At 37.8% G+C, this 26,770-nt stretch overlaps 1 protein-coding gene across 2 annotated transcripts in view; it reads right to left on the bottom strand.

Annotated features, from left to right (window-relative positions):
- Positions 1-5,266, bottom strand: part of TANK (TRAF family member associated NFKB activator) — a 94,662-nt gene extending 89,396 nt beyond the window's left edge. Inside the window, exon 1 of one of the 2 annotated variants that reach the window (XM_025471073.3) lies at positions 5,108-5,266. The gene's annotated coding sequence lies outside the window, so the exon portion shown is untranslated. Of the gene's footprint in view, positions 1-5,003 lie in introns of both variants that reach the window. The other variant, XM_025471074.3, reaches the window with a different exon arrangement.
- Positions 5,267-26,770: the final 21,504 nt, after the last annotated feature.

Raw genomic sequence — 26,770 nt, 5'->3', positions numbered from 1 at the left:
TTCTTGGATATGATACCAAAATCATGAACAAGAAAAGAAAAAATAAGCTTGACTTCATAAAAATTATCAAGAAACTGGGCATGGAAAGACATTATCAAAGAAATTATCAAAAGACAGTCTATAGAATAGGAGAAAATATTTGCAAATCATATATTTGATAAGACTTAGAATCCAGGATACGTAAGGAACTCTTAAAGCTCAACAGCAAAAAGACAAACCATTCAATTAAAAAATGGGTAAAAGACTTAAAGATATTTCTCCAAGGAGAATATACACATAGCCAACAGGCACTTAAAAAGATGCTTGACATCATTAGTCATTAGGGAAATGCAAATCAAAACCACAATGAGGTACCACTTCACATACACTAAGATAGTAACAACAACAACAACAACAACAACAACAATAATAACAGAAAATAACAAGAATTGGCAAGAATGTGGAGAAATTAGAGCTCTTATACATTTCTGGTGGGCATGTAAAATGGTTTGACAATTGTGGAAAACTATTTGGTTGTTCCTTAAAATGTCAAATGGAATTACCATATGATCCACTATTCCACTGCTTGGTATATTCCCAAGAAGAATTGAAAACAGGTATTCAAAAAAATACATGTAAATGTATAGTCATAGCAAAACTATTTACAATAACCTTGAAGTGAAAATAGCCCAACTATCCTACTCAACAATAGATGAATGGATAAATAAATTGTTGTTTTATACATACAATAGAATATTGCTTGGTTATAAAAGGAATTAAAACCTGATATATACTACAACATGGATGAACCTTCCAAACATTATGTTAAGTGGAAGAAGTTAATCAGAAAAAGTCACGTATTATATGATTTCCCTTATATGAAATATCCAGAACAGGTACACCCATAGAGACAAAAGACGGATTGCCTGTTGGCAAGGGTTGAGGGGAACAAGAAGTGGAGAGCACCAGCTTAATGGGAACAGGGTTTCCTCTTGGGGTGATAAGAGTGTTTTGACATTGGACAGAGGTAGTGATTGCACAAAACTGTGAATGTAATAAATGCCACTAAATTGTTCATTTTAGAGTGTTTTAATTTTGTCATGTGAATTTTACCTTAATTTTTTAAAAAGGCAAAGAAATAAGAAAATTTGAATAAACTATGGACTGAGGTAATAAAAATGTACTGATACTGGTTCCTTAATTGTAACAAATGTACCATACTAATATAAGATGTTACTAATAGGGGAAATTATGTGATGAGGTGAGGCAGAGAGGTATATGGAAACTCTCTGTTGTGTTTGCTCAGTTTTTCTCCAAATCTAAAACTGTTCTAAACAAAGTCTATTAACTGAAAAAAAAAACTTTGCTGTCCTAAATAACTTTTGGATCAAAGAGGAAATAAAACTGCAATTAAAAACATAAAATAATGATGATGTGAAAGTGACCTATCAAAAGTTTTAAGATGTAGCTAAAATGGCGCTCAGAAAATTCTTAGCTTTTAAAAAAATTCTGATCTAAAATAAAAAAGATTTTATTTATTTATTTATTTATGAGAGACACACAGAGAGAGACAGAGATATAAGCAAAGGGAGAAGCAGGCTCCCCACCATGAGCCTGATGTGAGACTGGATCCCAGGACCCTGGGATCATGCCCTGAGCCAAAGGCAGGTGTTCAACCACTGAGCCACCCTGGTGCTCCATTCTTAGCTTTAAATACATTCATTATAAAATGGGAAAGAATAAAAATAAATGAACTAAGCATTTAACTCAAAAACTGAAAAACAGAAAAGTAAAATACTGGAATCTAATACAAGACTTTAAGAAAATACTAATCGGGGATGCCTGGGTGGCTCAGCAGTTGAGCATCTGCCTTTGGCCCAGGGCATGATCCTGGAGTCCTAGGATCGGGTCCCACATCAGGCTCCCTGCATGAAGCCTGCTTCTCTCTCTGCCTATTTCTCTGCCTCTCTCTCTCTGTGTCTCTCATGAATAAATAAATAAAATCTAAAAAAAAGAAAAAAAAAGTTAAAAAATAAATTTATATAAAAAAAGAGAAAATACTAATAAAGATAGAGGCTCACTCAGTTTAGCTTCCAACTCTTGATTTTTGCTCAAGTCATGATCTCAGGGTCCTGAGATCAAGCTCCACATCAGGCTCCCTGCTCACTGGGGAGTCTCCTTAAGATTCTCTTTCTCTCTCTCCCCCTCCTCCCTCTTAAATAAATAAATCTTTTAAAAAAGAGAAAATACTAATAGAGGTAAAAGCAAAGACTACTTTAAAAAGAGCTAATCATAAAAATGATATATCCAAAAGATAAATTTTGACATGTTCAATTAGGAAAAAAAAAGAGGGAGAAAACAATGAGTAAAATCAGTAATGAAAAAGGGTTATCTACATTGTTATGGAGATGGTAAAAAAGTACAAGGGAATACTGTGTATATTAACACCTAACAAAAATTTGATGAAAAGGATCATTTATGAATCACCTAAACTGCGTGAAAAAAATGGCATAAAACCCAACTAGATCAATAACAATAGAATATATTGGAAAGCTTTTAAAGAATTACTTCTAAAAGTGGGTGCCCATGTGAAGATTTTGCTCTTTAAACATTTCAAGGAGCAGAAAACTCTCATTAAACTTTTTTTAGAACATGGAAAACTGGTGTTTTATAAAAAAAAATAAAAATACAGATTAATTTACTTGTGAAAATGAAAGCAAAAGTTCTCAACAAATTACAGACTTTTTCAGCATACATTTTCTTACTATAATTGGGTATAAGATTAATTAATTTGGACACACATTTTGCTGTTGGTTATAATACAGTTGTGGCTTGCAACTAGCACAGTCATCACAGGGAGAAAGCTTTTTTGCACAAAGCGTAGGAACAGCTGCTTTGTTTGAGTATCTGGTTGCTCCGCCTGGATAGGGTTCCTTGGCTATGCCACATTGTTTTCATTCTTTTCTGTTAATTTGAGTTGTGAACTGAATTGTGAAACCAAAATAATACAGAAGAGACATTTAAGCATGCAGATTAAAGAGAGAATGAGGAAATGTGTAAGACTGGCTTGGTTCATTTTGATCAAATAATTTATTATTTTAACTAGGGCAATAACTAAGTAGACTTTATAATTCTAAACCTACCTTTATTATGGAGGCATGATTTTTGATAATGGAATTTTTAAATAATACAATTCCTGTATTATGTAAGAACAGAGCACTACATACCTTAAAGTAGAAAAACTATACAACTGTCTCTAATAATACCAAAAAAGACATTGAATATAGGTTAACATGAAGTCGTGATACACCTTTAGTAAAATAGAGTGAGAAGTAGATTTGGTAGTTATATGGTTTTTATGATAAATATATTTATCTCAAACCAACAGCTATCATCATTCTTAATGTTAACCGCTAGGGAAATTCCCACTGAGATCAGAACAAGACAAGGTTAGCTGCTATCTCCTCTGTTATTAAACACTGTTCTAGAAGTTTTGATGAGAAGAAAAGAAAGGTGAAAAAATCATATTTTTCTTATCTAGGCATCACATGTGAATTACCCAAAATGATTTAGACCAAGCAGAGGATCAATACAATAGCTGCATACAAGATAAAAATATGAAATCAAGAACTTTTCTAAATGCTAGCAGTAATGAGTTAGAAAATACAGTGGAAAAAGTATTCAAATAACATCCCTAACCCTATACACAAAGAAGATAAAATATATGAGAATATATTTTATAATAAATAAAGAACCTAGGTGTTTCCCAAGGCCTTAATACATGGAGAGAATAAAAATATGTGCAGACAGGAAGGTTCTCTACTGAAAGGATGATCATTTTCCTCTAATTAGTACATAAGTTCCATGAAATCCCAACTAGAACTTTTTTGGCAGAATTTAACACATTGATTTAAAATTTTTCAGTTGGCTATCTCCTTCATTGTCACAAGTGTTTAAGAGAAATTAACTGGATGTTGCTTTGGGGCCCTAACTAACTGCTTGCAGGAACCTGTCAGATTGGACCTAGCATACAGCCCCATGTCCCCTGCTGCATGGAACTAGACTAATGTGTGCACCTGGGCATCATGGAAGGAGTCAGGAGAAGGGTGGGGGAGTGAGCAAGAGATCTAGGAATGGCTTCTAAGCTCCTATGAATGACTCGGCTGCTCTGTGACCTTGGCCAAGTCATTGCCTTTTCCCCCCATCATCTTGCACTTTGGAAAAGACATCTCAAAATATGATTTAAATTGTAAGAGGTCAGAGCTGGTAACAGAGAGTCATAAAAAAAAGAAGCACTATAAATTCAGGTTTGAGCCCTGGCTCTGCCACTTACTAGCTGGAAGATCCTGTGATTGGTTTTTCTCCAGCAGATATTCAATAAATGACAGCTATTGATGTTGATAATGATTTTTGATGTTTAATCTTTTCAAACTATCAACTTTTCTTAGGATTATTCTTAAGAAAATACTACATAATCTTTAATATTCGCTTTCGATTGTGAAAATAAAGGCCAATTGGTTCTAATAAGGCTGGATTACTACAATGGTGAAAGTTTAAACATTCTAGGATTGGAAATGCAAAGCTGTCTATAAGGTTAATATTCCACTGTAAACAAATATTCATAAATGTGTGTTTCTTAGGAGTTGAAAAAATACTTTGAATTAATTTTTGAATTTTTGAATTACACACTGGATCAGGCCAGAACTGATCTTTAAAAATGTAACCCCCCCCAAAGTACAATTATATAAAGTATTAGTTTACTTTTCAATCTAGTAAGCTATATACCATTATGTTATAAAAAACGCTCATTGGAGAAGTCTTATATATTCCAGATACAATCTTAAAGAAATCATTTCAAGTAGAGACACAAATTTGACCTTAAAAGTTGAGAAGAATATAAAGAGATCACAGTATTTAAAAATATTCTTTAGCCTTGGTTAGGGACTCCATCTTTTAAAGGCCAAAATTTCCAATTATAACAATAAATATAAAGATATTATTGAATCATGTCATAAATTACTCACTTTGCAGAAGCAAGAGTAGAACAAATTTTCAACACTTCAGTCTAAGACATCCAGGCCAACATGCTAGGTTGAGAATTGGTAGGAACAACTAAAATTTTGGTTACCTCTTCTCCAGGTTCTAGGTCTTTCTTCACAGACTAGTGCTCTTCAAAGATAATAGTCCGTTACAGAGCCTTGAAGCTTAATCTGCAGGCTCTAGCCACACTGCTCAAGCTGTCCTGAGGTCTCCCTTGTGTTGAACTGGGAACTTCCACTGAGAAATCCCCTAAATTGAAGACTTCCTTATTTGTAGCTCTCAACAGCCAATCGTGGCGAGATATTGAAATGAAGTAAAGACTACCAGAAAATGTTCTGTAAACCACCCGTGACTATAGCTCTGACTTCCTTTAGAATCAAAGCTTAAAGAGTTAAGTATTTTAACAAAAGTCCAAAAATTATAAACACCAAAAATATTTTTGGATTAACCACATTTTCCTATAAGAAAATGTTAAAGTCTGTTTGATAAATGGCTTTTTTAATAGCTTTGAAGAAGGTATTTTTTTTTTTTCTTAACGTCAGCAGTATATTTATAAACAGCAGGCAAAGGCTAGATTTCAGTGTGGTTGCCTTTGCTTCCAGTCGTACAGAGATCACGAAGATGATGCCTAATAATAACGAAGTTTGTGGTGGATTCTAGAGCATCGTCTCAGAGACTGAGAAGAAAGATGAAGGGAAAAATTCTCTTAAGAAAAGCTTTCTCCTTGGGATCTAAGGTGTCCTGTTCACACGAAGCAGTGCATATATGTTCCATGAAATGCTTCACCAATGCATCTATTCTTCCCAGGTTACTTGGAGCAAAACATCAAGTTTTATATACAAATGGAAGGCAGCATATGCACCACAGACATTTTTCTTTGTTATAGAATTTTAGAGCTGGAAATGTCCTGAGACACCATATGTTCTGTTTCCTTTTTATTACAGATGAGGAAACAGAAGACGGGAAATGCTCAAAGTCATAAAGAAAGAGGCAGCTGAGTCTTTTGAATCCAAGTGCATTTCTTTTTACTGTATTAAACTCTTGGCATACCAGGTTACCGAACAGGAAAATGACTGTAACAACAACGACAAAAGACAGAGAGTCTCTGTTCAATTCCTGCATTTTGCAAATGAGGAGTTTGGGACTTTACTCATAGTTCCACTGTTAGAGGGACTAGAATTTACAACTTCTAACTCTCAGTCTGTTTTCTACTTTAACCCACTGCCCTCCTTAAAGTAGATGTTAAGTAAACCTGAGCTATTTCTGCTCACGATGAAATTATTCTATGAAAAGGAAATACTTTCAAGGCATAATAAGCTTGTAATGAAAAGCATTCCATCTACTTATCTAACATATAATGAAGTATGAAGTTCTTTCGGCACCTTGTGTTTCACAACTATCTTACTGCTTGTATGCAATGGAAAAATAAAACCTATCTCATACTGTAAATATAGCAAAATAAGACAAAAAAGTGGAAGGACAATTTTCTTCTCAAAGAATTTATCTTTTTTTTTTTTTTTTTTGCATGAGCAGAATTTTAAAAACACAGCTTTTTTTTTTTCTTTCTTTCTTTTTTTTTTTTTTTTAAAGCAGTGCTGATGTCTTCACTGGGAAATGCCCCTTTGGTCTCTCCTTTCCCTCTTCTATTTGCTTTGGCATGTGAGTTTGGCTGATGCCCAAGCTACAGCAAAACTGGCTAGTCCTGGGTAATTTGGTCTCAAGCTGGTGGGGCGCTGTTCATGAGAGGGTCTTAAGGCAAGACAGAGAAGCTGTAGTTAGAGATCCTTTTTAAGGAAATTCTGCCCGAGTGCATGGAATTTAAAACCTGTGCCACCAAGCAGTTCTGGCTCTAGGCAAAACATGTGAGACAGATGGAAGTTTTTATCTTTGTATTCTCTAGCAGTTTCTTTTCCTATTCCCTCCCCCTCCTTTTTTCCTCCCAGAGTCATAAACCATGTGACCAGGCAGACAGAAATATGGAGCTTACTTTGGGGGAGGAAGGAGCATGCTGGCACCAAGCCAGGATGGCAAAGGTTAGAGTACAATGACCAAGGTAGGAGGAGATGGGAAAGTGCTCCAAGCCCTTATTAGAGAATGAGAGGCCAAAGTCAAGTTCTCATTTAGGCAGAGGTGAATGGCCAAGGAGTTTTTAATCAAATAACAGAGATATCACCATCTTGGGGCAGATTTGGGTGAAAGGTTAGCTAAGAATTCTGGGAAAGCAGCATCTTCCCTGGGGAAAGTGGAAGGCAAGAAGGCCAGGGCTCTTCAGTGCTGACTGGGATTCAGGGATAGGCTCTCTGCTCCATGAGGGGACTCAGGCACCTGCAACTCTGGCCTAGAAGCTAGTTCAGCAGCTGGGCTGCATGTGATAGGTGTCCTCTTGAGGAACTTGGTTCAGATGATCACATGGGAAACTTCAGGGTAGATCCTTGTTCCAGGCATGGTATTTGTGGAAGCAGCAGAATTTTCTGGCCTCTACTGGCTGGCGGACTGATGCTCTAGGATTTTATTGACGCAGGGCCAAAGCAGGGCTGGAACCTGCAGGGATAATAGATACTCTTTTTCTGCTAACACTCCAATCTCTATAAACTGCACTGGAGGGAGTAGTTTGTATCACTAATTTGCAACTTAATATAAATTTATGTCAAAGTACTGCTTCTCTGGTGGGGATATTTGCATTTTATATCTTGGAGAGTTGTAGAGTTAGTTAAAGGTGTCCCATTTAATGGAATTTCTAGCCATAATGAATGGGGAAAGGAGATGTGGTCGAAGTAGGAAGAGATGGGGAAGGGGATGTAGCCTTACTCTTTACAGTTCTTATATTAAGCTGTAACCTAAGCTAATGACTGGTCTTAGTAGGAATGTGTAGCAGGCTTGCTCAATTATTTATTCGATAAACATCTATTATTTACTACGTGTTAGTGTTTCTGTGTTTGGTCGAGGGATTATTAAAAGGCTTTTTCTTGCCCATGAGGGGTTCATGATCTTCAGGAAGGAACAGATAGGCAAACGATATTTTCCTGTGCCCACTGCCAAGGGCAAGAGCAGAGATGCAAGGTCCTATGTGGACCGAGAGGCAGTCCCCAGAGCTTGAGCAACTCATGAAGAGAGTTGCTTTAAATATCCAGGGACTAAACAAGCAAAAGGACCAAGTGTTAAAAATGTATTTTATGCCTTTCCATTTTGATTTCTTTGGGGCTAAACTTGTGACTTTTTGCTTGTTTCCAAAGCTTTATAAGTAAAATTTCTCAAAAAAAAATCTTAATTTGCTTTTTAACATTGTAGAGGATTATTTATAGTCTTGATGATAGACACTGTTTTAATGTTCTTGGTATTTTTCCTTAAAAAATAAATGTGTGAGGAACACAGATAGACTGAGTGGTTAAGAAGTACCTCAGACCTGTTATTTTTGAGAATAGGAATAAAAGTAGGGCCATGGTTTCCTAGTACTCTGTCTTCTTCATCTTATGATGGCTACACATTTTTGATTATCAAAACAAAAGAGGATACTTAGTGATGTATGATAAAAAAATTTGATAGAACTAAAATCCAAAAATCCAAACTTGACAAACTCAAATTATAGGCCAAAGCCAATGTGAACTTTTTAAAAAAAATATTTTATTGGGGCACCTGGGTGGCTCAGTGGTTGAGCGTCTGCCTTCAGCTTAGGGCGTGATCCTGGGGTCCTGGGATTGAGTCCCACATCTGGCTCCCTGCGTGGAGCCTGCTTCTCCCTCTGCCTGTGTCTCTGCCTCTCTCTGTCTCTGTGTGTGTCTCTCATGAAGAAATAAATAAAATCTTAAAAAAAAAAAGATTTTATTTTTAGGGGCTCCTGGGTGGCTCACCGGTTTAGTGCCACCTTCAGCCCAGGGTATGATCCTGGAGTCCCAGGATCGAGTCCCACATCGGGCTCCCTGTATGGAGCCTGCTTCTCCCCCTGCCTATGTCTCTGCCTCTCTCTCTCTCTCTCTGTGTCTCTCATGAATAAATAAAAATAAAATATTTTTTTAAAGACACAGAGATTTAAAAAAAATATTTTATTTATTTATTCATGAAAGACACACAGAGAGGGAGAAGCAGGCTCCCCGTGAATCTGATGTAGGACTCAATCCTGGGACCCTTGAGATCATGACCTGAGCCAAAGGCAGATGCTCAACCACTGAGCCACCCAGGTGCTTCCAACATGAACCTTAACAGTAATTATAAAGTTGTCTAATTACTAATGCCATTCCTACCACCATCCTTTGTTTGTTTCATCCTAGAAACAAACAAACAAACAAACAAACAAACAAACAAACAGGGGAAAATGGCCTAAGCCCAGAAAGGGGATAATGACATGCAGTTTTGTAGAAGTCATACAAACACAACTTAAGAGTTTTATTTAAGGTAGTAATCTGGGGATGCTAAAAAGCTCCAAAATGAATAGGACCTTAAGATGTCCTCTGGAATAAGGGAAATGCTAGTCTTGCTTTCAGATCTAAATTTCTGGGTACCACTCTTTAAGATGACCATAGATGAGCTAGTTGTAAAATACTCATCCATATTACATGTGTATGACTGCAGGAATGGAGAATGTTTAGCTTACAGGAAATGAGAAGGAAATTACAGTGTTCAAATGTCAATTAAATTCTCCTATGTAGCTCCAAGGTAGGCCTCAGACTAGTTAGGTAGTAACTACAAGGGACAAATTTTGGCTCATTATAGAAAGATCAACATTCCACTAGTAAGAAGATGAGATAGATAACCTTGGGAGGTAATGAGTTCCCAATTTCTGGGAAAAATCAAGGATAAGATGAATGATCACTGCTTGGGAATCTTGTAAGGGCATTGAAATCTCAGATGAGATAGTAATGGCTAATACCTTTGTAGCATTTACTGTGGGCTTGTCACCATTCTAAGTACTTTACATGTATTATTTCATTAAATTCTTATAAGTATGCTATGAAGAGAATGCTCTTTTATAGACACAAAGAAGCATAAGGCAGTTAGCTAGTTTAACCAAGTGCATGTAGCTTAGTAAATGGAAATGCAGGCATCTGTCTTCAAAGTCCATGCTTTTAACAACTTTACTGTAGTGCAGTAAGCATGCCCATTATAACTTTACGTAATACAGATCCTCTCATTCACTGAAAACATGGAATTTTAGAGGAGGTGATAAGAAGTTCAGATGTTTTCCCTCCCAATTTTTATTTCTTCTTATGCCCAGTTTTGCAAGCTTCCAGTTGATGAGAAATTAATGAACTGAGAATATACCACCTCTACTCCCTGTTCAACATGCACTAGTTTGGCTTTAGGGTGGGCTTCTAAGAACAGTATAATCAGAGACAACAAGATGATGTGAAAAGAAAAGGAAAACAATGTGGGAGGGGGTTCTTGCTGAGAGGTGGAGGCGTAAATTAGACGTGATAATTTCATAAGTGCCAATTTAGGAAAATAGGGCAGACTTGGAGCAGATTCAATGTCATTAGTTAAAGAAGATGACAGTGCACATTTTGTGATTTACTTATCCTTCAATTTCTTTCCTTTCTAATCTGTTATGTAGAGTGTAGTGAGTTGCACACACAAACAAACTCCACGGTACTTTCTACAGGGTACAGGGTGAAGTCTCTAATTCTCCACTAAAAATCTCTATAAGTTGACAAAATTTCATCAGGGAGTAAAGGCACCTCACCATAGAAAGGTCTGTTTCAGGCATTATGTATTCTACTTTCTCTTTTAGTGGCCAAGGTAACAATACATTCAGTTTATTGCCAAATGGCCTTTTTATTTTGATCTATGTCCTGGGATTCCTCCTCCAAGGTTAATGAGAACCACCGACCAAAAGAAAGAGTCTCACAGGCTTTTTTTTTTCTCTTACCTGAGAAACTCAGAAAAATGGTTTAGATATAAGAATAAAGAAAATAAAAATAACTTGGCTCCTTCACAGAGATCCAGAATTTGTAAATGGTAGAAAATAAATTTGTATTACCAGAAACATATTTCTTTTGGATTTATGAATTTATGAAATTGAAATTGCTGTGAGATGCTTAAGGTCATCAATAATTTTCTGTGCAAACACACACAGTACAGTAATTTTGTCCTGATACTGTTTCTAATATTAGCAAGATTAATAGTTCATACTTGTAATTCTCTACAAATGAGAAGATTAAAAAAACCATGTTAGCCCATCTATAAACTCTAAGACACAATGACAAGAGGATAGAAATTAGAGAGAAGAGAAGAGAGGGAGAGACAAAAAGGATAATGCATAAACTCCGCATTTTTTTTGTGGCTTTTGTAAGTCAGACTTTCAAAGATAGCTGCCCTTTGGAAACTGTTTGGCTTGACTCCAGGGGGACACACTGGGAGTCTTAACTAGTTGAAGCTCACAGAGAGATTTCAAAGTTCCTTGTGTGTTATTTATTCTTTGGTTTACCAATTACCTTTTAATTTGACCGTATTTGGAGGGATGCCAGAGCCATGATGAAAGAGTCAATAAACATGGTTCTAAGTAAAATCATAAACTACTGTTTGAGGAGGAAAGATTGAAGTAGAGCTAGAAGTATAGAAATAATCGCCTGTGTGTGTTTGTGTGTGTACATGCTATTCTTTAGATAATCTGGTTGAACCCCTTCACTTCAAAGAGGAAGAAACTGAGACTGAAAGAGGTTTTCTCAATATCAAACAGCTGATTGATGGTGTTGACAGATTCCCACTGGCATTAGAGAACCTAGCTCCAAAGTACTTGATCACCTCTGACTATAATTCGAGGATGCTATACAGGCCTGAAAACCAAGTGGGGTGTAATTAGAGAACTTCTTCGAATCACTCTATTGGTGTGTGCATTGTCTCTTGTCATTGGGTTTTGGGTTTTAAAATATTATTTGAATAAGGAAAAAAAACCTTCTAGGAACACCTCTTTTCCATATCTTTCATTTATTCATTAGTCCTTCATTCATCCATTGCTTTACGCTGATCACCTTTGGGAGAGGGCACTACAGAACCAAGCTCTTTGTTTAGCACATCAGAGGAAGGGAGAATTATCTCTTTGTTGAGAGGCAACATGGCAGAAGGGTTAAGCGCATAGGTATCCAAGCTATATTGTCTAAGTTCCAAATCCTGATTCCATTCTTGAATAGCTCCTTGTCGAAATCTTATGGTAGTTTTGAGAATCAAATGGGTGAGTATATGTAAAGCATTTAAAGCACTGAGCACATGGCAAGACTGTATAAGAGGTTTTCTGTTATAGTCTTTATTATTCCTTGCTATATTTTTACTCACTGTCTCTATAAAATCATAATGTGAATATGTACAAGGATTGCAGGAAAATTTGACAGAAGGAAATTAAATTATTTAAGCAAGATATTTTGGTTCATCTATGCAACATCCATATTGCCTTTTTCCCATATTCCCTCTTACAACTTATATGCTGTTTGTGAAGTTAACTCCATTCCTGATAATGTGAGTAAGCTAAGATCTGAGTGAACCCCAGTACTCTTGTTTAGAATACAGAGTTCTGTTTTTCACTGAGAGTAAACAAGGACACACTACCCTTACTATGTCTGGAGGCCAGCCTAACTCTACCAAAAGCTTCAGCCTTAGGAAAAGCAGAAAGGGGGTAGCCAGAAAGAGTGATAGACAAAAAGGAGTCTTTAATAATACTGCGGAGTCACTGAAACAATCAATTTTGAAGCTCCCTTTACTTCCTGACTTTGCAATTGTGTAATTCCCAAAGTCCTCTTTCATTGTTTAAGCTAGTTTGAGTTGGATTTTCTGTTATTAGCAAGTGAAATTTTCTTGCCATACTACTCAATACAGTAAAAAAGGAGTCACGAATAACAGTAATGACCACAGAAAAATAGCCTTTTGGAGAAGTTGCTACTTTGTGAACACTGTCCTAGGTACTGATCTTTACAACAACTTCTTGAGATAGATATTATGATTCTCTTTCTCTGTTACTCAAAGTTTGGAACTCTGAATGCCGTATGCAAAATAACACGACTACAGATCCTGTATTTCCAACATGGCCTGTTTTGTGCTATTATGTTTGCAGAAAGTAACACATAAAATCTAATTAAATAACAAAACTCCCAGAAGAAAACATAGGTGGTAAGTTCCTTGATATAGGTCTTGATGATTTTTTGGATTTGATACCAAAAGCAAAAGAAACAAATGCAAAAATAAACAAGGGGAACTACATTAAACCAAAAAGTTTCTGCACAACAAAGGAAACCATCAACAAAATGAAAAGACAATTTACTGAATGGGAGAAAGTGTTTGCACATCCAATATCTGAGAAGGGGTTAATATCCAACATATATAAAATTCAATGACAAAAACAAAACAAAAAACCAAAAACAGTCTGATAAAAAAAGAGCAGACCATTTGAATAGTCATTCTTCCAAAGAAGACATACAGATAGCCAATAGACACATGAAAAAAAAAAAAAGCTCAGCACTACTAATCATTAGGGAAATGCAAATCAAAGCCACCATGAGAACCACTTCATACCGTAGAAAGGCTTAGAATGGCTGTTATCAAAAGACAAGAAATAATAAGTGTTGGTGAGGATGTGGAGACAAGGGAACCCTTGCACATAGTTAGTGGGGATTTAAATTGGTGGAGCCACTATGGAGAATTTCCCCCAAAAGTTAAAAATAAAACTACCATGTGATCAACAAATCCACTGCTGGGTATTTATTTTTTATTTTTAAAGATTTTATTTATTTGTTCATGAGAGACACAGAGAGAGAGGGAGGCAGAGACACTGGCAGAGGGAGAAGCAGGCTCCATGCAGGGAGCCTGACATGGGACTCGATCCCAGGTCTCCAGGATCACGCCCTGGGCTGAAGTTGGCGCTAAACCGCTGGGCCACCGGGGCTGCCCTATTTATTTTTTTACAAAAAGCACTAACTCAAAAAGATATCTGCATCTCCATATTCATTGCAGCATTATTTACAATAGCCAAGATATGGAAACAACCTAACTTTCATCAATAGATAAATAGATAAAGAAGATGTAGTGTATATATACAATAGAATATTGTTGAGCCATAAAAATGAATGACATCTTGCCATTTGCAGTGACATGGATGGACCACCAGGACATTATGCTAAGTGAAATAAGTCAGACAAAGGCAAATTCTGTATGATCTCACTTGTATGTGGAACCTAAAAACAAAAACAAAAACCAAACCCAAAGAAACAACAAACAAAAAAAATTGAGCTTATTGATATAGAGAACAGATTAGTGGTTGCCAGAAGTGAGGTTCAAGGGTGTGTGAAGTGAGTGAATGAGGTAAAAAAATACAAACTTCTAGTTATAAAATAAATAAGTCATTGAGAGTTAATGTAGAATATGGTAACTATAGTTAATAATACTGTATTGTATATTTGAAAGTTGAAAGAGTAGATCCTGCAAGTTCTCAATATAAGAAAAAAATTGTAACTATGTATGGTGATGGGTATTAACTAGACTTATTATGGTGATCATTTTGCAATATATACAAATATTAAATCATTATGTTGTACACCTGAATCTAATATGATGTTATATGCCAATTATATCTCAATTTAGAAAGCCTAATTAGGCAAGTCCCTCTTCCCTGTTCCTCTAGACAATTTTTTCCCCTAGACAATTTTTCCCCTAGGTAATTTTTAAAACTAAATACAGAAGATATTCATTTGAGCACAATAATACTGAAACTTGACAGCTGATTAAGGTTCTTGTATATCTAGGTTTGAATTTTTATTTTATTTTAGTTTTTGTTGTAGGTTTAATATGAGAATCTATTGTTCTAGGATTTAAATGCTTACTGCCTTCCCCCACCGCCCGTCTTGTTTATTATAACCAAGATATAAGGCTCATTTGCAATAGATTACTCTGGCGGAAAGCCAAACTATCTCTCTGGTTGTTTGCATTTCCTGGGTTTTTATTTTTATTTATTTATTTTTTTAAATTTATGATAGTCACACACACACACAGAGAGAGAGAGAGGCAGAGACATTGGCAGAGGGAGAAGCAGGCTCCATGCACCGGGAGCCCGATGTGGGACTCGATCCCAGGTCTCCAGGATCGCACCCTGGGTCAAAGGCAGGCGCCAAACCGCTGTGCCACCCAGGGATCCCTTTCTTGGGTTTTTAAACAAATGCTTTGAAGATTTATTCTTTAGGGATGAAGATCCCTCCTCTTAATATCAGTCATGGTCCAATCAGAAAACAGACCCCATTTAGTAGTTTGAATAGGGAAGGTTTAATATAAAAAGTTATTAACTATAACAGCTGGTGACCAAAAAGGAGTAAAGATAACAACAACAAAAAATAACCTAGGACTCAGAGAGGTACCCAAGGAAGGAGCAATGTGGAAAAGAACCCTCTTCTCCAAGGCTGGAACTCAGGCCACGTTGGAAAAAGTGTGGCTTCAGATCATTGGATTGGAAGAATTTTGCTGGATTGCCAGGCCAGAACTGATCCCTAGATGCTGGGGCAAGCAGGAAACACTTCTAAATGCAGGTGGGTCAAGGCTGAGAGGCCGACTTCTGGGACACCCCTGTGACTCATTGGGAAACTGTAAATAGGGATGCCACTGAAATTTGATGGGAAGTCATCCATATGTGTGTCACTGGATGAACCCTACACATGAAGTTGGCAACAATGAGACAGGAAACAGAAGAAGCAAAAGGAAAACACCAGACTCAGTAAGAGAACCCCAATTTCTTTCATAGTGTTTCTCCAAGTCCCCATACTGACAAAGGTTATTCTCACTGAAAAGGAGAAATATTTCAACATTCTAGCTCCAGTTTTTCAGGGTAGACAATAAAGGGTAGCTTTGGAACTGGGAGGCAATATATATTTTAGCTGGTGCACTTCTGGATGTAGGGGATTCTTTTTCATATATTCTGGTATGTCAGTATTTAACAGTAGCTTTTATGTAAGCATATTATCTATATTACTCAAAGGGAGGTAAACCAGTGTTAACTATAAAATGTCTTTTCAGGCATGATCCCCATCAAAATCTTGGGGCTTCCCAAATCTTCCTTGACTGAGGTCTGAAATAGGTTTGAATTTTATTTGTAACAGAAGACCTTGAATCCAATCAAATCTATCTCATTAAGGACAACCATTATACTGTTGTAGGCCATTAAACCTCAAGGTGGCTGAGACTCTAATGCTAACTATTGACAAGGGGAATGAGGAGTTTTTGAGACACTAAGATGGAGGTGGTCTCTGAAGAGGAACATGGGTGAAGAATGAAAAGACTACAAGGACAAAAGACAGTTTTGCCTATTTCTCAATTTTGTCCAAACTGATTACATGGAGGGATGCCTAGGTGGCTCAGTGGTTGAGTGTCTACCTTCAGCCCAGGATGTGATCCCGGGGTTCTGGGATTGAGTCCCGCATCGGGCTCCCTGAATGGAGACTGCTTCTCCCTCTGCCTATGTCTTTGCCTCTCTCTCTGTGTCTCTCGTGAATAAATTTTTTAAAAATCTTAAAAAAATAAACTGATTACATGGAAAGAGGCAGGGGATGAAATTCTTAAAGAGTCTGGGAAATTAGGCAGAAGTACAGTTACTGGGAACTTTGTATATAATAGGATGGCTCACATCCTTTCAGGGGAAGTAATAAATGACTGAATGATATCAGAAGGTGGAAAGTCCTCGACTGCACACAGCAAATGAAGGGAAGAGTAACTCTATGGTGTCTCAAATGTCCCCCAGCTCTAACATACCAATACTTTCTGATTCTGTTCCCAGGCATGTTTGAATTTCTCACACAGAGCTTGTTTGTAAGGGGAGAAGACACAGGAGAAAATTGAGAAGAAAAGCAGGTGGAGGGAAGGTTAAGGCAGGAGAAGGAAAAATGTGAAAAAGGATGGGTGCATTTAGGTCAGCTACACAGAGAAGGCTCTGGCCCAGTGTGCAAGGAAGGGTGAGATTGGGGTCTTTAGGAAGAGAAATGAAGCTATCCAAACAGGGACAAATGCAGTATGTTTAGTGTTCTATTTGTTTTGGATTTTCTTATCTTTTTATTTTTTTTTTTCCAAGTAGGCGCTACACCCAGCCAGGAGCCCAATGCAGGGCTTAAACTCATAACCCTGTGATCAAGAGTCAGACACTTAACCATTGAGCCACCCAGACATTCCTGGACATCCTATTCTTGGATTAGATGTTCCTTTTGCCCCAAGCTGAAACTTTCCCCTATCATTTGTCAGAAGACTTTCCTGTCTCTTCTGAACATTTCTAGCACTGAGACTCGGAGACATATAGTTTAGTTTACCTTACACATTCTTTCATTGTTCTGTAATTGTATTTTGAGGGCAGAGGCCATGACTTGCATGTAATTTGTACCCTCACAAACAAGAAGTACTATGGCTCTGCTAGGCACTTAATAGTTCGCGATATATCTGGTACATAAAGAAATATAGGATTGGGTTTGACACCTGACATTTTCTATTACTGCTCAATAGGTAGTCACACAAGATGAGTTTATATGACTGAAGGAAGAATGTCCTCTTTGGCATTATACATTAAGAAAAACTTTTTATGGTAGCAGGATTCTTATTCAAAGAAATAAGAAGTTAAAGGATTTCATTCGCTCTTCTTTTGAATTGATTTTCACCCAGAAACTTGAGGAAACTACCCAGTTGAATACTTAGGCCCAATACACTTGTAAGAATTATAGTATACAAGATATTAAACAAATTTATAACATACTTAGTACAAGCTGAAGTCATTGCTAGCAGGACTCCAGGCTTTCTTCCAAGATCTTCAAAGTAATTTAAAGTGCAAGATGAGAGAGCCAAAAATAAATTAATAAAGAAGATAAATAAACTATATTTATTAACTTCACTGTGCCAGGTATCACATTAATGGCTATATACAAATACATTATCTTACTGAATCATCTCAAACACACTATGAAGTAAATTTTATTCTATTCTACAAATGAGAAAAAAGAGGTAGAAGAGTCACATAGCTACTCATATGGAAGTGGGATTTGAAGCAAGGCCAGTCCAACTCTGGAGCCTATGCTGTTACTACCACATGACACAGTCTCTCTTAAGAAGAGAATCTATAATAATCAGAATCAGTAGAAAATTCACTTATTTAGTTTAGGCCCATGACATGGATATTCTCTAAAAGTAGGGAACATTTCCATGGGGATTGGCTGGAGTGGAATAGGGGCTTGTCAAGGAAGCTGCCTGGATAAGAACTACAGTTTTAGTCCAGTTGCTGACCCAGTGGAGGGGGTGAACAGGTAAAGACTTTCTCAGTGGGGTACTCCTTGCTAGAGGGAGGGGTATGGTCTGGAAATGGGGGGTGGTGCACAACTGGTCTAGCTTTGAAGACTTGTACATTTTTGAAGATAAAAGTAACAAATATTTCTTAGAATTTCTCATTACATTTTTATATTTGACTTTTGTCAACTGAGGAGAAATCTTTGGTATACAACGCTCTTTCTGAGGCTTTGGAGGAAATGATTATTTAATAGCTAAAAGCTCCAATTGAATAGAATAAATCATTTTGTGCTACTGTGTGGGACACAGAGAAGAATGATATATTATAATATAATCTAGTGGAGAGAAAAAAGATTGGAGGCAAGATCAGTGAGGAATAACTGTTTGATTGTAAAGTTGGCAGGGTATGGGGCCTGACTAAATGTGAGAAGCTGGGGAAAGGGAGTTGTTGATGAGGCTACTGGATTTCTAACGAGGTGACTGTGAGGGTAGCGGCTCCATGCCAGACACCATTCTAGCAGCTACGCACAAATAGGTTATTTCATAGAATCTTCTCAAGCACACTAGAACCTAGATAAAAGGAAGTAGAGAGAAGAACAGGATCATGATGGCAGAGAAGAGATGTTCAGCTTTATATAGACATTTCTATTTAGCAGCGAGTAAAGCATTAATGTGGAGATACCCAGTAAGTAGCTGGGCATGAGGTCTATCAGGATTTCCATTTACCCATAGACTATTGAGGCAGGAAGTCCTACCAAGAGGCTGAGGAGGAGACTTCATCTGAGGCTTTGTATCTTTAGTCGCCATTCCTTTTTGCAACTCTTCTACAAATGATATGAAACTGAGCTCTCAATATTCTCACTTATTCTCTAGCTACTGAAATATGACCAAAGCCACAAAGGTAGCATTCCTGTCTAAACATACATTTATGTTAATGAGAAAGGTCACTTTTTTTTCTTTCTTGTTTTTCTTTCTTTTTTCCTGTCTTTCTTTCTTTTTTAAGGATTTTATTTATTCATGAGACACACAGAGAGGCAGAGACACCAGCAGAGGGAGAAGCAGACTCCCTGTGGTGAGCTCCACGCAGGACTTGAACCCAGGACCCCGGGATCATGCCCTGAGCCAAAGGCAGACGTTCAACTGCTGAGCCACCTAGGCATCGAGGTCACTTATTTTATGTGGGGGGAAATTGTTTATTTTTCTGACAAATGATAAGAAGTAATATGAGGCTGCAGTATTTCAGACATTATGGAATGTCAAGATTTGAAGATGCAGTTTTATTTCCTTTTTCTCGTGTGGTGGTAAAATTTCTGAAAAGATATTGAACTGAGAAAAAAAAGTACTGACGTGAATGTTTAATTTTAAATTGGACAGAGGTGTGGTTCAGAAGTTTTGTGTAGCTATAAGACACATAGCATTTAAGTTAATATGCAGACGAATTTTGGGGTGCCTGGCTAGCTCAGTTGGTAGAGCCAACAACTGTTGATCTTGGGATTATGAGCTCAAGCCCCACATTGGGTGTAGAGCTTACGTTAAACATAAATAAATTAATAAATAAATAAATAATAAATAAATAAATAAACAAAATAATTTTTCCCTCCAAAAGCTGGCTTTTTTTTTAAAGATATATTTTAGTTTGTTAAGTCTGCCAAAACAAAATACCAGAGACTAGGTGGCTTAAATGGCAAATTATTTTCTCATGGTTCTGGAGAAATCCTGGGGAATGGAGACAATTGGGCATCTGCCCTGTGAGAGACTCCCAAAGTCAGGTTATCACTCCAGCCAACCATAGTACAACTTCTGTCCCAAACCTCTCCTACCTCCTCACAATCCCAAACCATATCTGAAAGATGCAGAGGCAACATAGTGAGATAGAGGTTTGTGGAATGAAAGAGTAAGACAGGAAAAGAGGGCCATAAAGGAGGAAACTGTTCTAGATGTCTCTCCTTGGCTTGCAGATGTCTGCCCTCTTGTTGCCTCTTCCCGTGGTGGTCTCTCTGTGCAGGCATGCCCCGGGGTCTCTTTGTGTGTCCAAATATCCTCTTTTTATAAGGACATCAATCAAGTTGGATTAGGGCTTACTTAATAGCCTCATTTTGACTTACTTCTTTTAAGGCCTTGTTCCCAAACACAATTAAATTCTGAGGTACAAGTGTGGGACAGAGGGGGGGTGTTAGGGCTTCAACATATGAATTTGATGGGACATAGTGTAGTCCATGACATATGAATGGAACTTAATTTCTTTTTTCACCACTGCCTTTCATCTGTACTATTTGCGTTTTTCCCTGACACTTGATAAAGTCTGGGTAAATTCCAAAACGTCTCTAGTCCCTTTGCTGTTTTCATTTATTTTTCATTATTTTTTAAAAGATTTATTTATTTATTTATTTATTTATTTATTTATTTATTTATTTATTTGAGAGAGAGCAAGCGTGCGCGCAAACACCTGCACGCATGTGTGAGGAAAAGGGAGAGAGAGAAGAGAGAGAGAGAGAGAGAGAAGCAGACTTCCCACTGTGCATGGAACCCAATACTGGGCTTGATATCAAGACTCTGAGATCATGACCTGAGCTGAAACCAAGAGTCTGACACTTCACCGACTGAGCCACCCAGTTGTCCCACCCACCTTGCTGTTTTTAATGTGCCATCTTCTTTCAGGTTTTAAAAGATCTTGTTCTATATAAATAAAAAATACTTTTTTTCCAGTTTTGATTCAGGACCTGTAGTAAGAACAGAGGCAAAAGAGGGCCTGGTAAACCTCCTCAGTCTTTTCCTGTCTTGCTCTTTCGTTTCCCAGACTCCTGTCTCACTGCGTTGCCTCTACGTCTTCCAGACATGGTGCGGGGTTGTGAGGAGGGGGGAGGGTATGGGACAGAAGGTGTACTACTGGTTGGCTGGAGTGATAACCTCACTTTGGAGACCTCTTGCAAGGCAGATCCCAGTTGTTTTGAGACATTTGTCATGTCCCTGGTGTGAACTATACAATCTCTATCTGGCTTCTTACTATTGCTTCTCAGTCCCTTTGTTTTGGAACCTTGACTTAAACCTGGTTACCTCCCACAGTATCCACTTGGGCCACCAGAACACCTGAGTCATTGCTCAACTCTAGAAGTATGGGCCACTTCCACAATGACCCCCTCTCCTAGCTCCGTTTTCAAGGCCAGGTCCAGGTTGGCTCCTTGCCTCTAAACTTTTCCAAGTAAGAGTCTTTGTACCCCATTAACTTTGGTGGACACAAGCCAGGCTCCCTGAGAGATTCTTTGGAAGCTCTCCTTTATCTGGTTTTAAGGGTTGTGTGTTTGTAAATACCTTTCTGAATTCTATCAGAGATGCATAGAGGAAACGACTACACGCTGACTATGACATCTCTCTGAACAACTCCCCCACTACTCATTATCTTGCCTCCTTTTATTTTCAGGGTTGAGTTTCTAGATGAACTTTTTGGGTGACTCTGGAGCAAACTTATAGGTAATATGATTCTTAACTGTTCTCTGCTCTGGAGCTTCAGGTGAGAATTGGAGACAACAGGAACAAGTCGACTTATACTGTTGCATACATCAGTAATTTTACTATTGAGATAATTTAGACTCAAAGTTTAGATGCAGAATATATCTAAAAACAGATTGAGATGGCTTAATTTACAGACTTTTTTTTCTCAAAGTATTGCTTCAGCCAATAGAGTTGGACCAGTTTGGTGTGTAGAATTAGCCTCAGAGACTTTCATCATTCTTTCAGGATGGTTGCCTATAGACAGGCAAAGAGAAAGACAGAGCAAGTGGGAGTCATTTTGTAGGTTACAGCCCATAGAGGAAAACATTTCCAAAAGCTCTATTTGAGGTTTCTTAGGCCTTCTTTCCCAGAAAGCCAGAATGAAGAGGCTCCACTCAGCATCCATCTATGCCTGGTCTTTTGTATTCTTTATCCTCAAATCATGACCTAATTCTGATCTAGTGTATTCTTAATTTTGTCATAATCACCAGACTTGAACAGCCTGCATTCCTGTGCTATTTCTGCTTTACTCTTAATTACAATCTGGGCCTGATTCCTGCTCCTTCTTTGCTTGGGTTCTGGTATCTGTGGCCTTGAGTTTGCTTCACTGTGATTCATCCCATTGTCATGACTCAGAAGGAAGGATCCTGCCACTGCTTTCACAATTTGCTAACAAAGATTTCAAAAGTTAATATATCTAATTCTAAAAGTCTTTGCTTTGATTTCATCTTTGCTATTATTGAAGTCATTTTAAAAATGGAAGGGGAGCCTGGGTGGTGTAGTTGATTGTTGACTCTTGGTTTTGGCGAATCCTGATCTCAGGGTTGTGGGGTCAAGTCCCCATTCTGGCCCCAGGCTTGGCACAGGCTTTGCTTGAGAGTCTCTGCCCCACCCCCACCCCCCATACTCTCTTCCTCTAAAATAAATAAATAAATCTTTAAAAAAAATGGAAGAAAATAGATTTGCCTTCTCTTCAAAGCCAACACAAATTCTTAAAAATGATGGCAGAATTAGATCCCGACAGAGACTCAGAATGTTGTTCCTCTTCTAGGTACTTGTACTGTGTGGGCTGCTCATAAATGGCTCATAAATGCAGCCCACACAGTGTAAAACAGTCTGTGGCAACTTGATGGAAATCAGAGATTCTACTTCTGGAAAAACTGAAAAAAAAGGAAAAAGCTCTGTTTCTTCTATCAATAGATAGGAGATTGCCATAACTTGGACCTGATAAAACCCATCTACATGGACAAGCAGGTAGGAGAAGAAAGTTGAGATGGGACAAACAGATATAGAAACCGGCCCTCCAGGACCAGCTGGATGTCTACCTAACAGAGCACAAAAGCATGATATGCACAGGATTGGTTTAGGCAGGTATTGGTTTTCAAGCCTGGCTCAAAAAGAGCCAGTTTATTCTTTGAGCAAAGACCCCAGTCTTTGTCATTGGCAAGAAAAACATTACCTGATGTCCAAAGCTCCAGTTACGTAAGCCTGTAGTAGCTAAAGGACAGTTGTCTATCATAAAACTTTGATCAGACCATGTGAAATGAGAAGGATAATGTGGTGATTTTTCCTTTTTTAGCCAGATTTATTCATTTTAAGGAACTGCTTTTCATTCTGAGATTTGTTCCCTCCTACATTATTTTTTGGTATCAATACATGGTTTAAAAAAATTAAACAGCAGTGTTAGTGGATAGTTGTTATCTGTTTTTACATCTTTGCTTAGCAAATTAAAGATTAGCAACCTTATTATTGGTCCCCAAAATGTTTTTGAAAATATTATTAGTTTATAAAAATCTAAACATTTTGGAAGTTTTGAGCTAATAAGCCACAACACTATCCAGTGCAATACCATTGACAAAGAAACAAGAAACCTAATCATGAAGAGACCCTGTTGTTTTTTGAATGGTGGCAGAGTGTGGACAAAAATACATCAAATTCCAGATCCAGTTCCCTAAGTCAACAGCAGGAGCTGAGCCCATTATAAACGTCACTCGGGAGTTTTCTATCAAAGCTACTTCTGAGTACCATTTGAAATTGTTGTTTTCTTATTATTCATAGTAAACCAGGCAGACAACAATCGAAAATTCTATGAGAAATATTGACAAAGCACAAATCAGGATTATATAGTTACAAAATAAAAGGAATATTTAATGTTATCCTAAGTGTATCAATACTTAAATACACTAGTTATTATCACTGGCAGGTTGGTGTCACAAAGAAAGAGATGCTATTGAATTGTCTCTCCAGGCTGAACCAAATCACCCCCCTTTGGGAAATGCCCCTATTTGGAGCTAATGGTTTCCTCCTCTGAACTCCCATTATATCCTTCTCAGGGAAGCCAATATTGGGTATTGGGTGGGGCCCTGTGCTGGGAAGCATTCTAAGGTGAAATATGGGCTCAAAGACAAACAATGGTATGAATGGTCATTGATATCTGCCAAGGGCTCCAGAAGAGAAGTGGGACTTATTTGTGGTGGCCGTGTATTTACCATTTCAGGTCAACACTCTCATTTGATATTTACCATATACTGCTCCAGATTGTATTCACCAGCTTATTCATACAGAAAACTGTTTTCCATTGTGGTGCTTCCTGTGAACCGAATATAAAAGTAGGTTTCCATAAAATGGATTGTACTTTTCCATAGGAGCAATGCTTTAATTGTGGGATGCATTCCACCCAAAGACTCCACATCAAATATACCAGAATGGCAAACAAAGAATGTCCCGCAAAAGAAAAATAGTCTTGAAACAAGAGAATTGTGCTCTGCTCTAGAATTTCGAGGTGAAAAATACCATCTATGTCTTTGCTACCTTAGTGTGCCTGGCTGAGCAGCAGCAGCAACAGCATTAGACTATTCAAAATGCAGAATTTCAGGGCCCTGCCTCTGTATTTCTCAACCAGAATCTGCATTTGGACAATACGCTGTGATTCTTACGCTTTTGAAGAAACCAGGACCCGGAGGACTCACAGACAGAAGAAAGTCTATTATGACCACGAGATGGGGGCATTCTGAGTACAAGGTGAGGAGTGGAGCCAGGTACAGCTGGGACACGGGGCAGGCCAAGTCATCAGGAGGGTTGAAAGGAACAGCTGCATCATTGGAAACGTTGCCAGGCTGAGCCTGGAAAGTCACTGCAAACTCATAGGGCTTCTATCTGGGAAGAGATGATGTAACTCTTCTAAGTTCCCAGCCAGTGTTTTGGCTGGAGTTGGGACTCAAAGACTAATCAGTAGGGAGCAGGGCTCTGAGGTACAATAAACAAAAGGGGAGAGAAGTAGTCATGTCCCTCCATCCCACTTCCCTCAGGCTGCTCATTAAAATCATCTGGGGAGCCTCAGAAACTCTCCTGTGCCAGGGTACCATCTCCAGAGATTCTGATTTAATTGGTTTGAGGTCTGTCCCAAATGTCAGTATTTTAAAAATTTCCCTAGTTTATTGTTATGTGCAAAGAGCATTGCAAAGTCTGTAATATTTTATTTCTTTAAAGACTTTTAAAATAAAGACCTGCAGGGGAAAAATAATAAGTATTTACATTCCATAAAAAAGCAACTGTACCTCAGCATAAATGTATACTATATAAATTAATATGAAAACTAGAGTAAACATTTGATTAGAAATTTCTTCTTATTGTGTTAGAACCTAGAATGATGAGGTGGGGAAGGGAGCAAGTTTGAAGATCTACCTATTTTTTTAAGCTACAAATAAGCTATTGTGTTTTCATTTTATTTAAATTTACTGTCACAAACGGATACTCAAAGTACAAATTGGGATTAAGAATTGGGAGGCCTGGATGTGCTCTGCGACCTCATGCTAGTGATTAACTTGATGAATGCATGGGTGAAGGTGGGGAATGGGTGTTAATTAGACCGCCTTGAAAAGGAGCAGCTCCACAAAAGGCTAATCTTGGAAATGAGGAAATTCTTTTCATTAACACCTAGTTGGCAAATTCCTAGGAAGGAAAGGAGCAAAAAACTCACTTGTATTGGGTACCCGTTCTGTGCTGGGCTAAACTTAATCATTTTGTTTTCACAACTATTTCGTGAATTAAGTATTTTTCCAAGGAGGCTCAAAGAGACTAAGTAATTTGGACACAGATAGTAAATGGCAGATTGGGATTTGAAGTCAGGTATGTCTCCAGGGCCTATGGTTTTTCTGTGGCACACATGCTGTGACCCCTACTGTGAGATCATATGTTTTTATGTCTGTCACGATATTTCCTACATATGATACATGGCTGACAATTGTTTCTTTAAGAATCTGCAACTGAATTGCACGTGAAACACGGTAGATGTGTACAGCTGTGATCCAATTTCCCTCACTTCACAACACTCCCATCATCCTCTTTCTGGTAAATCTTTGACTTTTCCCATCCTATGATATGCTCCTTCTCTGCCTGTGGAGCTAAAGAGTCAAGTGTTGGCTTGACTCAGAGTCTCTAAATTCTGTAGCCACCGATTCTGGCCTGGCAGTCTTTGCAAATTTGAGTGGAGGGCAGATCTCCACCAGATCTCTTACGTGAAGACACCCAAGAGAATTCAGTGAACTACATGGTGTTTGAACCTTGATTTGAGTTAGATCCAGGGGGAATTAGAATAGAGTTGTAGCCTCAAACACTCTAATCCAGAAATTAGTTCAGATTTAATTCTCAATGTGTTATGAGTTTGTGAGACCCTGTATATTTCTGAAAATTCCTGGGACTGACTCTTCTCAAAGGTTAATTCTGGGGCTGTCTCTTCACTATAATCTATTTAAGACTACTTGCTTGAAAGCTATAGTTTTTGCTGGATTTGAACTAGAGGCAGTGCTAAAAATGAGCAATTTTATAAAAAAAATCAGTCATTAAAAACTTAAAAATACCTGCAGGGTGGGTTTGGCTGTAGAAGCAGTCTTGTGGTGGTTTGGGACAGCTGTATGGGCGCATGATTGTCACAAGTTATGGTTTCAATACTAGGCATGGGTGTGAACATTCATTAATCTTGGTAAGGGTTAGCTAAGCAGAAAATACAGTATTGAAACTCATCTGAAGCTTAGCCAGTGCATTA

This window comes from Canis lupus, chromosome 36 (assembly GCF_003254725.2).
Source record: "Canis lupus dingo isolate Sandy chromosome 36, ASM325472v2, whole genome shotgun sequence".
In the NCBI taxonomy this organism is placed as follows: Eukaryota; Metazoa; Chordata; class Mammalia; order Carnivora; family Canidae; genus Canis; species Canis lupus.
This window is presented reverse-complemented; position numbering and strand designations above follow the sequence as displayed.